The sequence below is a fragment of the Terrapene carolina genome, unplaced genomic scaffold, assembly GCF_002925995.2.
Source record: "Terrapene carolina triunguis isolate 2854851 unplaced genomic scaffold, T_m_triunguis-2.0 Scaffold926, whole genome shotgun sequence".
In the NCBI taxonomy this organism is placed as follows: domain Eukaryota; kingdom Metazoa; phylum Chordata; order Testudines; family Emydidae; genus Terrapene; species Terrapene triunguis.
In genome coordinates, this window is record NW_020665277.1 from 5,823,044 (window position 1) to 5,837,844 (window position 14,801).

The 14,801-nt window shown below is 49.0% G+C and overlaps 1 pseudogene; it reads left to right on the plus strand.

Moving 5' to 3' along the window:
* The window catches only part of LOC112114552, a 32,595-nt pseudogene extending 19,938 nt beyond the window's left edge, over positions 1-12,657 (plus strand).
* The last annotated feature ends 2,144 nt before the right edge of the window (positions 12,658-14,801 follow it).

Sequence of the window (14,801 nt, forward strand, 5' to 3'; positions counted from 1 at the left end):
CCCCTCTGCTGCTGGGGTACCCCCTCTGCTGCTGGGGTACCCCCTCTGCTGTTGCCAGGGCTGAGAGGGGAGGAAAAGGGGAACAATTGTACCAAGGCCCTGAGATCAGGTGTAATTGTCTGTAATGTGTGTAACTAAAGAAATGGGAAGGAGATCACAGTGAACACAATGTATTGGGGCCCCAGTATGTCCCTCGGCCCGCGCCGCTTCCAGCAGCTCCCATTGGCCCGGAGCAGTGAACCGCGGCCAGTGGGAGCCGCGATCGGCCGAACCTGCGGATGCGGCAGGTACACAAACCAGCCCGGCCTGCCAGGGGCTTTCCCTGCACAAGCGGCGGAACAAGTTTGGGAACCACTGCTCTAGAGGTGTTACCTCACTATAGATACTAGACTAGAAACTAACCTTAAACAGGAGTGAAACTGACACTTTCAAGTCACTTTCACAATATTGTCAATCCCAAATGGTCAAAAATAATGAATCAAATTCATCAAAAATCATGAGATTGGTTTAAAATCATGAGATTATGTAAAAATAACAGATTTGGTGTTCTTTTTATTTGCCTTCTGCTTTTTGCGCCTTTAAAGTGCACTGGGGTCACATTTTGAAGCTTTCTGCACAGCCATGAGGGCTAGAAACTTCATTTTTCCTTAAGAATGAAGGCTGAAATCGTCACATATCCACTTGACTCCAGGAGCTGGCACTTTAGGGAAAACAATTATCATGAGACGCATGACAAAATCATGAGCGTTGGCAACACGGCTTTTACTTCTGTTCTTAAAGTCTGGTTACTTTCGAGAAGGCTCTTAAGCACAACACTACAGTTGTTGCAATTGGGTTGCAGTTCTCACAGGAGAATATTTAAAACCAAACACCAAGAAAATTCTATACTTTAAAGTTGCCAAAAAAACAGAGACTTCTGAGATCTCTCAGGGCCACTGCAGGCAGGAAAGGAAAATACACAGACACAGGAGCTCTGGGCAGCTCTTCCTCTAAAAAGAAAGTTGGAGGGTCAAATCCCTCCCAGCGCCTCCTGCCTGCAGCAAACAGCTGTTTCACGGTGTGCAGGTCGGCTCTGGGAGGGAGGGGGAGGAGTGGGGACGGGGCGCGCTCGGGGAGGGGGCAGGAAGAGGCAGGGCGGGGGTGGAGCGGGGTGGGAAGAGGCAGTACGGGGGCTCGGGGAAAGGGGTGGAGTGGGGAAGGGCCCTGGGGCGTGGGGGGGGAGTACGCCCTGGGTAAAGGGAAAGTTGGTGCCCATCCAGCCCTGGACGGAACGCGTTTAATAGTCAGAGATGAGAATTGTACAGAAGGGTAGAAACTTTCGATTCTCTGGTTCCTCAGGAACATAAAGAGGAAGCTCTGGTTCTGAGCTGTTCCCGGGAGACATCAGTTCCAGCAGATGGGCTGCAGTTTATGTGGTGACGTTCCAAAGTCTCTATAAGTGGTTTTGCAAAGGGTGGGGATAGCTCTCAAGGGAGGGTGGGGCTCCGTGTCCCTCTAAAACGCCCTCTGAAGCCTCTCCCTCACACATCGTTACTTGTGCCTGACCAGCTGAGAGCAAGGCAAGACACTTTTTCTTTGAGTCTCTCTCCCTCCAGACGCTCCATCACAGGACGTGTGTGCGCCCGTGGACTCGATCGGAGTCTGTAAAGTCGCGTCCGCGGGGCCCAGCCTTCCTAATCCTAAATCTCTTCCGTGCTTCCTCCAGGAGCCAGTGAATCTGTGTCTACAGCAGAGCAGGCGGATGTACTATCCAGCTCCGTCTGACATCCCCGCGCCAGTCGAGTGGGCGAGCTACAAGAAGCAGTGTAGCCACGGCGGTGCACATGGCAGGTGGGGGTACGATCCCTTTGAAACCATAGGTACGTACTTGGGTGGCTAGCCCTTCTCACCGCTTGTGCTGCAGTGGCCACACCGCTGGTTTTAACACACTGGTGCGATCAGAGATAGCACGGAAAGCTGGAAATGACACCACCTGCTCCAGCGTAGATGAAGCCTGAGTGGGGAGAGTGGATCGCAAATGGTTCGCTGTTGTTGTAATAATTAGCCATTGTTACGGCGGTGTGTGACCTGGGAACCTCTTACCAGAGGGCACAAGGGGTGTGTAGAATCTGGGTCTGATGTGACACTCAGCACCCCTGTATTCACACCCTACACACCATGGTAATAATCTTTGTACAAAATATGCCTCGTGAGGTAGCATTGGAAAACTGATAACTCACTGATCACTAATAACCATGTGTGATGTATGTCCTTGGAGTAAGAGTCATGGATATAGGCTGGGATGATAGCTAAAGTGTGTCCAAGCCAGGCATGTCGGGTGGGGAGGGAGGGGAGTTGGTAAACTGGTCTGGCTTGGAATGTGTATTTGATTCTCTGACCAGCCCAGTCTTCAGCCAAAGACAATGAAGGTCCATTTTTACACATTAGGTAAACAAAGCTATTATGCTAACACGTGGGAGAAGAAAGAGCATGGAGCTTCCTTCCCTACCAGACTCTGTGTCGCCTTCCTCACAGCTTGAATAAACTTTACTTGGAGGGCTAACCCTCAGGAGGATCCACTGCAAAGGTTCAGTGGTCCATAAAGACCTGGGGTCTGAACCTCAAGTGATAAGCAATTGAATCAACTGTATACAATATTACTGCACTATAAAAGTGTATAGAGTGAGGTCTTTTCTGAAAGCTAATGACACACGGTGACATTCTGTACCTTGGGGGGGAGCGTATTGTAACCCCCATATTCCTCATTTTTATGTAATTGTGATCTCACATATAAAGCATGCCTTGTAAGGTATCAGGGGAAAGCTTATGACCTGCTGAAAGTCATTTCTCTCTCCATATATGTGTATCATTAATGCATATGAAGTTATGAGAACTGTGTTGTACAGTTGTCACTAAAACATGCTGTAAATTGGGGGAATTTAGAAAGTAACAGAAAGGAAAGTAACCAACGCCCAGGCGGGGTGTCAAATAACCTATCAACAACCATTGTCTAGCAAGGGAGCTACAATGCAATGACTCACCTGCATGAGGCCACACCAGGGGAATTGCTCAACCTTGCTTGAAGAGACTCAGCAATGCCACACAGACCTGCCTGGACTTGTGTTCTACGAGCACATGAACTGAGGGTATAAAACAGGCAGAGTGGACACATACTGGGGCCCTTCTCCTGCCCGCACCTCTGCTGCAAGCAACCAAGACACTAGGAGGAAGACAAGACTCTAACACAGGAGATCGGCCCAGGTTTAAACCTGTATAAAGGACTGCAATATCCGGTGGGGTGAGAAAAACTGCTTCATCTAGTTGCTGCCCAGTCTAATAGGGTTGGGAGTTTAGACTACGTGCTTATATTTTCTTTTCTTTTGGTAACTAACTCTGACTTGTTATGCTTTAACTTATAATCACTTAAAATCTACCTTTATAGTTAATAAATCTGTTTGTTTATTCTACCGGAAGCAGTGCGTTTGGTTTGAAGTGTGTCAGAGATTCCCCTTGGGAGAACAAGCCTGGTTCATATCAATTTCTTTGTTAAATTGATGAACTCATATAAGCTTGCAGCATCCAACAGGCAGAACCGGTCACTGCAAGACGGAGGTTCCTAGGGTTGTGTCTGTGACCGGAGATATTGGCTAGTGTCATTCGGTTGCACAATCCAAGGAGCACCTTACATGCCAGAGGCTGTGTGTGAACAGCCCAGGAGTGGGGGTTCTCACAGCAGAGCAGGGAAAGGCTGGCTCCCAGAGTAAAGGATTGGAGTGACCTAGCAGATCACCGGTCCAGATAACACCAGAGGGGAATGTCAACACACTGGTAATTAATATCATTGTGTACTGTATGTATTGACACCATATAAGGAATTATGCATACTTATTGCTAGCAATGTACAAAGATTATTACAGGGTGTGACTACAGGGGTGCTTAGTGTCACAGGTATACACATTTTAAATTTCCCAAAGGGTGGCATGTGAGGTCTCTACCAAGAGCCCACTGATCATCATAATCATTGCAAAATGTACGTATGGATAATGTTTAAGGAGTTATGTATGTATAAACTTTCACTTGATTTCACTATAAACATATCTAAGTGCTGTGTCGAGCAGACCGGTAATCAGAGGTGAAACTGGTAGGCTGGAGCATACTGCTTCTTTGGGAGCAAGAAAACTGTGAAAGCTGTGAGTGCTCAGTGGAGCAGCGGCTGGATGCTCCAGGGAGGTGCTCGGAGGGCGTGGAAATTGGAGTGTATCTATTCCTGACCTGCAGAGGGACAGCGGAGGGAGTAGGCTGAAGGAGGAGTGCTTGTGTAGCCCATGGCAGGTGGAGTTGGGAGCTTGCCTCCAGCAGGCACAGACCGAAAAGGGAGGTGGCAGCGAGGTGTCTTGCAGCCCTGGGTATCCCTAGGAAGCGTCATACAGGGCAGTGGGGTTGGTGATGGGAGCTACCAGGAAAATCCACTAGGATGATGGATGGGGATGTTATGGTCAATGTGGAGGGAGTCAAAGCAGCTTCCATTGTAAGCCTCCAATTTTCAGAGGTTCACAACTTTCTTCAACATTCACTTTTGGGGCTGAAGTTTTCCAGGCTTTGTGCATGTGCTCCTCTCCGACTCCCCACATTTCATTTCCGACATGCCTGCTCCATCCCATGGACCCCCTGTGATACCCTGACCCTCCCCACTCCTCCGCTGCTTTCAGACCCCAGCAAGTATAAATTGCTCAAGGAGAGAAGTACAGTGGAGTCGCATCATAGGAGCATTTAACTTACGCGATTTTAACTATATGCGCTCGGCAAAACAAAACAAAAAAGAGAAAAATAACAATTTAAATACTGTACCTGTAGTGCGGGCGATTTCACTCGCCATTACACTCAATGGTAATTTGACTATACACGATTTTCGCCTTAAGCGCTGACTTTAGAACCTAACCCCTGCGTAAGATGTGACTCCCCTGTACCACTCTGGGCCTCCCTTTGGTTAAGGGGAATCCTGGGCCAGGTTGTTGCCTGGTGGCTAGATTGTGCTGATAAGGTCCAGGCCAGAGTAAGGAGCCAAGCCAGAAACATAAACCCAGCTCCCCAGGCCAGTACCTCAGTCAGTAGCCATCCTTCCTCTCTACACATCCAGCATGCTAGACTCTTCCTGGCCTGCCCTCTAACCTCACCAGCTGATGGTCAGAATGCTGCGACACTTGACTCCAGCTGACAATTGGGACTTTGTGCTTTGGTGCATGACCCTAAGACTCCATCTCCACCCCCTGCACTCGGAACAGTGCTGGATCCAGCCTATGGCCCCTCTGTGAGATAGGAAGATACGCTCCCTGCAACTGGATCAGTAGAAAGAGCCCTTGCCAAGGCAGCCCGGTGGAACCATATGCCCCTCCCATCTCAGTGCTGTTCTATTGTGTCTCTGAAGGCAGGACCCCCATGGAGGTGGGATGGTACCAGACTGGGACTGGTGCAAGGAAGTACACTTACCAGGACTGCACTGTGGGTGGAACAACAGTGGTTTGGGTTTAGGAGTCAAAAGCCCATTCATACATGTGTTCCCAGGAACGAATGACAATCCCATCCCTTTGGGCCACGCAGAGACACGAGCACAACGAAGGAGACCCTAACACAGGCATCCTCCTAAGGGAACAGACCCCATCGACCCAGGAGCAATCCATCAACACCCCCAATTTCCAGAAGAGGAACATTTCCCTCAATGCCATGCCCACAACTCTGAGGATGAACCAAACCTCAGGCTTCAGACTGTGGGAGGCGGATGTCTCTGGGAGACATGTTTTACCCATGTACCATGTAGAACATTATACAATTGGCCACAGGCATTTTGCCTTCAACTGACACATCAGATAGTAGCCGCTCTTGGAGAATTATACTGAGCAATGGAAACACCCAAACGTCTGCTTCCCACACTCCCGAGGAGCTGCTGGGTTGGACAAATTATGATTTGTCGGCTACGTCTGCTGTGTCAGCGTTGCCAAGTATCTGTGGGGTTTGGTTTTCCTCCAGTCAGGAGGACAGTTGCCAAGGGCAAAGCACCACTCCCCTAAAATACCTTGTGAAGCCTCCCCGTCACACACCATTATTTGCACCTGATCAGTGGAGATCAAGGTAAAAACCTTCCGTGACCGGGGTCCCAGTGATTGTCTTTTGAGGGTTATTTATTTGGCAGGATGTTTAACCCTTTCTGGCCATGCGTCACACCTTCCTAACTCTCTTCTGGGAGCTAGTAAATCTGTGTCTTTGTGGGGAGATGGTTAATAGCACATTGTTAGTTTGGACTAATTATTATGACTGATGTTGCAGTGGCAGGGCAGTAGAGTTTGCTATGGGAACTTCTCAGGGTGGAGGGTGCTCTGGGGTGGTACGTCTCTCAAGTGCTTGGCTGGCTGGATCTTGTGCACATGCTCAGGGTCTGACGGACTGTCATATGTGGGGTCAGGAAGGAATTTTCTCCCGGGTCAAATTGTCAGGAATCTTGGGGTTTTTTTGCCTTCCTCTTTGCAGCGTGGGGTGAGGGTCAGTTATCAGGATTATCTGGGTTCTAAGTTCCCTCTAAGCTATGCAGCTACCTAGTAAGCGCCGCACAGGCACTCAGGGCTGCGGTGGGGAGAGATGCCTCTCCCCAAGCTCCGGACCTGCCGTCACGCCCCTCCCCTGGCCCCGACCCGACCCAGCCCAGCCCCGAACTTGCCATGGCCGGGAGACAGGGGACCCTTCCCCGGCCCCAACCCAGCCCAGCCCAGACCTGCCACGGCCAGTGGACAGGCGCCCCTCCCCTGGCCCTGGCCTGGCCCTGAACCTGCCATGGCTGGGGGACAGGTGCCTCTCCCCCAAAGCCCAGGTGCTGCTGTGGGGAGAGAGCAGGGGGGAGTCCTCTTTCCCCACCATAGCCCTGGGGAGCCCCACTGCACCCCAAACCCCTCACCCCAGACCCACCCCAGAGCCCGCTCTCCCAGACAGAGCCCTCACCCCCCCCAAACCCCAACCCTCTGCTCCAGCCCTGAGCCTCCCATTCCTGGCCTCACCCCAGAGCCCGCACTCCCAGACAGAGCCCTCACCCCCCCCCAACCCAACCCTCTGCTCCAGCCCTGAGCCCCCTTCCACACTCCGAACCCCTCAGCCCCACCCCGCCACATGAATTTTGTTATGTGCACCACTATGGAGGTGATGTGTCACACAGGTGATGCGGGTGGGGTTGGTAGCCTGTGATATACAGGAGGTCAGATGGGATGATGTGGTGATCCCTTCTGGCCTTAAACTCTATGACTCTAGGACAAATCACTGGGGTGACAGGAAAGCAGGGGCTGAGGTGGGAGTGGCGGAATCAAATCCATTATAATCCTGGTTTTGGATGTTCACAACTTCCTGCACCATTCCCTTGGGGGGAGGGGAGGAGGAGGAGGGTGTGGAAATTTACCAGGTTTGGCCTGAAGGTGAAACAAACGGTGGAAGAAAATGTTTGAGCTAAACCCACCTTCTGTTTTGCCGTTTTGGAGGGTGTGGGGGAGGGGAGGGGAGGAAAGGAGGAAATCTCCCAGATTCACTGACCAACTTGTTCTCAGAGCATTTTGGGGGGATGGGGGGAGAAGAAGACCAATCAAAGGTCTGTGGTAAGATGTGGAGATCTGCACAAGCCTGATTACCTGCTCCTACACAGAGGGAGAAACGAATGCTCAGGTTTGTGCAGCCACTAATGTATGCAAGGCACTCTGATATCCTGGTGATGGGCTTCAGAGAAATACTTCTTCGATTCATTTATTGCAAGGCCAGAAGGGACCATTAGATCATCTGGTCTGACCTTCTGTGTAGCACAGGCCAGAAAACCTCATCCAGTTACCCCTGTATTGAGCCCAATAACGTGTGTGGCCAAGACAGGAGCTCTTTAATGAACTAAAAATCAGAAAGGAGGCCTACAAAAAGTGGAAACATGGACACATTGCTAAAGATGAGTACAAAAGAATAGCCCAAACACGTAGGGTCAAAATCAGAAAGGCTAAGGCACAAATGAGTTACACCTAGCAAGGGAAGTAAAAGGTACAAAGAGGTCTTTAAATACATAAGGAGCAAGAGAATGATGGAGGAAATTGCAGGTCCACTACTTGGCAGTGAAGGAGCGCTAATAATAAGTGAAGCATTGGAACAGGTTGCTGAGGGAGGTTGTGGAATCCCCATCATTGGTGGTTTTTAAGAGCTGGTTGGACAAACATATCAGGGATAGTGTAGGGATACTTATTCCTGCCTCAGCGCAGGGGGCTGGATTAGATGACCTCTCAACATCTGTTCCAGCCCTACATTTTCATGATTCTATGATTCAAGGAAAGTAGATCTTCCAGAGCAGCAACCAGTCTTGATCTGAAGACACCACGAGATGAAACAATCTCTGTAGGAAAGTGGTGGATTCTCCTATGGTTCATTGTCTTCACTGTCAAACATTGGTGCCTACTTTCTAATTGGAATTTGTCTGGCTTTAACTTCCAGCCACTGGTTCTTGTTCTGCCTTTCCCTGTTAGATTAAAGAGCCCTTTAGTATCTGGTATTTTCACCCCGTGTCAGTTCCTCTACTGTTAGCAAGTCACCTCTCAATCTTCTTTCTGATCAGCTAAAATAGTTTGAGCTCTATGAGTCTCTCGCTGTCAGGTATTTGTTCCAGCCCTTATATGTTTGTTTGTTTTTGCAGTTAATATATCCAATGATCACGTTAGCCCTTTTTGGCACAGCATCACCCCGGGAGTTCACGTTCAGTGTTTCACGCTGGATTGTGACTCGGATGAAGAGTAAACCCAGCCCTACTCAGGTTCCACTGAGCCTGGGTGGAGTGGATAAATAGGCACAGAAGTGGGTGGGGAATGTGCAGAGGCTATGCTCTGCCCCGGCCTCTCCCCTCTCCTCCCCCGCCCCCCCGCCGGCTAGCACAGTTGTGCCTGTGCCATGGATGTTGTAAGGTGCTGCTGGCACAGTTAGCAAACTGTTTCCCCTCTCCCAGAGCAAGGAGGAAGCAGGGAGCAAACAGCGGCTCCTGGGGTGTGGCAGTTTGCGCTCCTAGCGCGAGGCTGGGACTGAGGGCACAGTTTAGCCCATTGAAAACAAAACTCTTCCCTCTGGCGAAGAGTTTCCAGCCAGGGTCCCCTGGGAGCTCTTGTTCTGGTCTGCAAAGTTCTGCCTACACTAACCCGTCTTCCCATTCCGGGGTTCCAGACAGTGGGGTCCCTCGTCTCTGGACTTCCCAGGTGCAGCTTAGCAGAGAAGAGTCAGGTCAGGTCGTCACTGAAAAGTTAGGCTGACCCAGCTACGTCACCCGGGGTGTGAAAAATCCACCCTCCTGAGTGACATAGTTAAGCTGGACTATCCTGCCCCACCCCATGCAGACAGTGCTAGGTCAATGGAAGAATTCCTCCATCAACCTAGCTACTATCTCTCAGGGCGGTGGACCCACCATTTGGAGCACCCACGGAGTTGGCGCCTATGGCTGCACCACTGCAGCACTACAGCAAGAGGAGGGGTTCTCCCATCGGCATAAGTGATCCACCAGCACTTAGATATGTTTGTAGTGAAATCAAGTATAAGTTTATTTAACAAAGCCCAGAGATTCAAGTAGCATCAAGTAGAAGTATTGGAAACAAATGGTTACATATAAAATAATATCATAACATGCATTCTAGAGCCAAGACTTAATTAAACTCAGGATTAGCATTTGGCTCAGTATGCAAACAGGCATCCACTGAGAGACACACGATGCCCAATACACACACATGGCCAGATAGAAAGATAAGTGTCTGTTACCTCCTGCTTGAAAAAAATGTATCCGAGACACGTCATCTCCTGGTTACCTGCCTTAAGAACATGAGTTCTAGTAAGGACACATGGCTCCTTAAATATTATCTGTCCATACATTTCACAGTGATTATGATGGTCAGTGGGCTATAGGCTCTCAGTACAGACCTCACATGCTATTCTTTAGTGAATTATTATGCAGATGGCCATTCCAAGGGGTACCTGTAAAACTCTATGCATCCCCTCTGTCAGTTGGCATCAATCTCCCAGCTCACTACTAACAGTCCCCATGGCAAGAAAACCCCTGTGCCCCATTAGTGACACAATGAGGAATACGGGATCTTTCAAGGCACCCATTCCCCGCTTTCCTTTAATCACATATACAGGGGGCAGGGAGAGGGGCTCTCATACACCCCCAGAGGACCTCAGCCCCCGATCACCTCCTATCACAATCACATCGCTGCCAAGCTGCTCCAGCTAATCCCTCCATCATTCAATACAGTGATGCCTCACCCAGTGAATGCAGCTGGGGTGCACACAGCTAATTCCCAGTGGCTATTGCCGGCTCCAGGCGTGGGAGGGGAAGAGTTCAACTGAAGAGATGATAAGTATTTCAGGGCAGGACCTGTCTCTTATTGTGTTTGTATGGTGCCTGGCTCAATGGGGTCCCTGGTCTCAGCTGGGCAAGACCTGATTGTTCAGTGGCAGTTCTGACAAAAAAATAGTTTGGGTTGAAGTAAATCTCGCGCTCTCTCTCTTTTTTTTTTTGGCCATAGTCAGTGAATTGAATAAGTCCATTGCAGGGCTTCAAACTTGGGTTGCCTACATCCCAGCTGAGTGCCCTAACCACTGAGGTGGGGGGTGTGTGTGTGTGTGTGTGTGTGTGTGTGTGTGTGTGTGTGTGTGTGTGTGTGTGTGTGTGTGTGTGTGTGTGTAGTAACTGCATATTTTGGTGAATAAACTATTCATGAAAAACATTTCACTCACCTCTAGTCATCAGCATAGTCCCTGACCGCTCTTGTGCAAAGGACCTTACCTGATTTCACAATGACCAGTGGAAAGGCTTGTGTGTTTGCTACACAGATAGAACCAGGATCTTTGACATGCTTATGTTTATACTGTAGACGGGGTCTCAGGCTCTTGTGTAGTGACTTCGTGCTGTTATTCTCTTGATTTTTGCCATTTGATTTCTCTCTTGCAAACTGCAGAGCTGCATCATGGACCTTTCTTTTTTGCTTCTTCAGACACTAGCCTGTGGCACGGAGAAGAGAGATGATGGAGGAGGAAATATGGAAATGGTGGGAGGAGGAACCGAAGTATGAAGATGGCATCAAATGGACGTCCCTGAGACACAATGGTCCAGCATTTCCTCCCCCCTACGAACGACTGCCCGACAATATCAAGTTTTATTACAATGAGGAGACTGTGACACTCAATTCGGAAGCAGAAGAGGTTGCCAGCCTTTATGCCAAAATGCTGGACCATGCGCTGACCAAAGATGAGACCTTTTGCAAAAACTTCTTCACTGACTGGAAGGACACTATGTCACCGGAGGTGAAGGAGGTCATTACTGCTTTGGATCAATGTGATTTTAGAGAGATGGCTGCCTACTACAAAAGAACGAAAACCAATGAAAAAGTACAACAGGAATTTGGCTATTTTTTCTTGGATGGCCACAAACAGAGAATTGGGAACTATAACATCAGCCCCCCTAGCTTGTTTGTTGGAAGGAACTCACCCAACCGGGGAAAGCTGAAGAAGAAGATCCTGCCAGAAGATGTCACCATCAACTGCAGCGAGAAAGAGATTCCTGAGCCCCCGCCAGGACACCGCTGGGGACAAGTTCAGAATAACCCTGCAGTTATTTGGCTGGCCTCTTGGAAAGAGAGCCCCCCGGGAAAAGTCAAATACATGATGCCACATGCCAGCTCTAAACTGATGGGAGAAAAGGACTGGAAGAAGTATGAAGTTGCCCGAAGCCTGAAGCACCACAGAGACCAGATTCAGGAACAGTACCGCAAGGACTGGGATTCTGAGGACAAGTCGCTGCGGCAGCGGGGGGTTGTGCTTTACTTAATTGACAAGTTTGGATTCAGAGTAGGTAATAAAACTAAAGAAGGGATGACGGCCAATACTTTTGGGTGCTGCTCCCTCAGAGTGAAGCATGTGACACTACATGAAGACCAGAAAGGAGAAACAAAAAAGGTTGAGTTTAATTTCATGGGTAAAAGTTCCGTCCTATACAAAAAAACGGTGCCAGTGGAAGAGAAGGTGTTTAGGAATCTCCAGCAGTTTAAGGAGGAGAAGGGGGAGAGAGGTGAAGCGGATCTATTTGATCAAGTGAATTTCCAGGTGCTGAATATGTATCTTAAAGATTTAAAGAAGGGCTTGACAACAAAGGTCTTTCGAACACTCAATGCCTGCATAACAATGGAACAGCAGCTGAAAAATCTCACTGATCATCACATCAAGAACAAGGTCTCGTCCTTCAACGAAGCCAACAGAAAAGTCGCAGAACTCTGCAACCACCAGCGGACAAAAACGGAACTGCATTGGTTTGAGCTACAAGCTCAAATTGCGGCCAGCAGAGATGAACTTTCTCTGTTAAAGAAAAAGCTAGAGCGAGCCACGCAAGACAGCAACACAGAAGAGCTCAAGAAGGATGTGAAGAGAAAAGAAGACGAACTGAGGAAATTGGATGTGAAGAGCAGGATGGAGGAAAACAAGCAGCTAAACTTGAACAGCTCCAAACTGTACTATATAGACCCAAGGATCATTGTGGCATGGTGTATAAAATGGGGAATTCCAGTGGAGGAAATCTACACCGAAGCCCAACGTGATAAATTTGCCTGGGCCATTCACATGAACAATGAGAACTTTGAATTCTAGTCTCCTGTTTCATGGTGCTCTCCAGCCGAGTGCAGGGCCCAGTGCCCGGTGTGAGCATTTGGAGATGGAAATGAAGATCAAGAGAAACCATGTGGGAGCTGATTCTACGGGCACTGTTTAAATGATCAAGCCAGGCCAAGAAGGCTCCATGGGGCTAAGGCCGCTTAATTTGAATCCTGCTTTACAAAGGTAGCCCAGTGCACTGGAGATGATTCTTACTAGGCAACTGTTTCCAAACATGAATGAAGTGATCACTTGCTGTTTAGCTTTAGTTGGAAATTAGTCAGGGGTTTGTGTGGTGTTGACAGACCAGCTCTGTAATGCTGATAGGCCAGCTCAGGTCAGAGTCTCAGAACAATTCACTTGGGTGCGAATCTCAAAGAAGTGTTAAGTGTGCCAATTCACATGTCTGTTAAATGGTAATGTTATTGTCTTCATTTATCTGTAACCGGTTGAATGATATATATCATATCCTATACTTAATTAACCCCCTAGATCAAAGGATGTTAAGTGTTTGGATGTGAATTTATTTGATGTGTAAAACTGCATGAAAGCTCATGAATTGTTCCTAGATTACTGTAACTAAATGCATTATCTATGTCCCTGTAACTGAATGCCCCATCAACTGGGATTGCAGCCTTGGCACTTAAATGAGAAGGTTGTTAACTTCAAAGCATGGGTCATTATGTAGGACAATGGAAGATCCACAAACTTTGTCTGCAAATAGTCAACCAAGCAAGAGCCCATGATGTGCTGAGGACGCTTGCCACACTGTTTTCAACTATTAGAAGGCACACAGGGAGCGATTCTGCATCTCTGATCTATTTGGATGCTGCTAGGGGGCATTCCAGATACAAGATAGAGGTCTTCAAGGCCATTTTGGACAGCCCTGAGAGACTTGCGGAAATCAGCAGACATCACATCACTGCTATCAGTTGGAACTACAAACTAGGACTCACCTGTAATGTATTTTACCTGCTTTATGCTCTCAATAACTCTCATTTCTTTTTCTTAGCTAATAAATCTTTAGCTAGTTTACTAAAGGAATTGGCTGCAGCGTTGCCTTTGATGTGAGATCAAGTGTGTCCATTAACTTGGGGTAAGTGACTGGCCTTTTGGGGTCAGGAGTAACCTAATGTGTGGTGTGGTGAATTCTGGTTTTAATAATCTTTCATCGGAGAGTCCAGTTTGTCTGGGTGGTAAAGAGAAGCTAGAGAGCTTACGGGGATTGTCTGTGGCTCCATGGTATAGAATATAGTAATCCAGGAGCTGGCGTGGTGAAATCTAATGATAGACTATAACACCAGTCTGGGGTGTCTGCCCTGTTTTTTGACAGACTGAGCTGAGATTGGCGCTCTTAGCTGTACGTTTGTAATGGCAGGTGCAATAATGAAATGGTTTGACACCTCCCCAGCACTGGACAAGAATGACCAGCTTAAACTCAACCCCTGTTTCTCGGTGGTTATTAGAATGACTGTGCCAAAGCAATGCAGGTATTGACAGGTAACGGGAAAGTTGTGCAGACTCGGGGTGGTCTATGGAGGGAGTCCAAAGCTGGTGGAGCGCCCCTGGGGGGCATGGAGCGAAAGTGCCATCTGTGCTGAGCTGTTGCCCCAGGGAACTGGGACACCGTGTATGTCTCACCAGGGGCGTGGGGCAGGGATCCTGCTCTAGGTGGATTTTTGGGGTGGGGAGAGAGCTTTGAACCAGCTGCCCCTCCCCCCCCACTCTCACTCTCTGCACTGAACCTGTTGCCCCTCAGCTGCCTATGTGGAAATGCCAGGTAACGCCCGGAGCCCCCTCTGTGCAGCGTCAAAGGGCAGCACTTCTGTGTGCGGGTCCAGAGGGGACAGGCTACGACAGGGAAGGGAGGGAGGGAAGGGAAAGAGCAAGAATAAATTCTGCTCCTTCTTTGTGCTCAGCAAAGGACAAACAGAGAACAGCAGCAAAGCGTGGGGGAGGTGGAGTTGGACTCTGCCCTCCCCTGGGGCATTTCCTGCTCTGCTGCAAGTGACTAGAGAAATGGGAACAGAAACTGCCTGTGTCTGCGCCGGGGTCCAGCTGGTTTCTGTTTCCCCAGAAGGGGTGTGTGTGTGTAGGAATTGGGGCGAGGTTGTGGGGGAGGCTGGGGCATTCACTCCAGG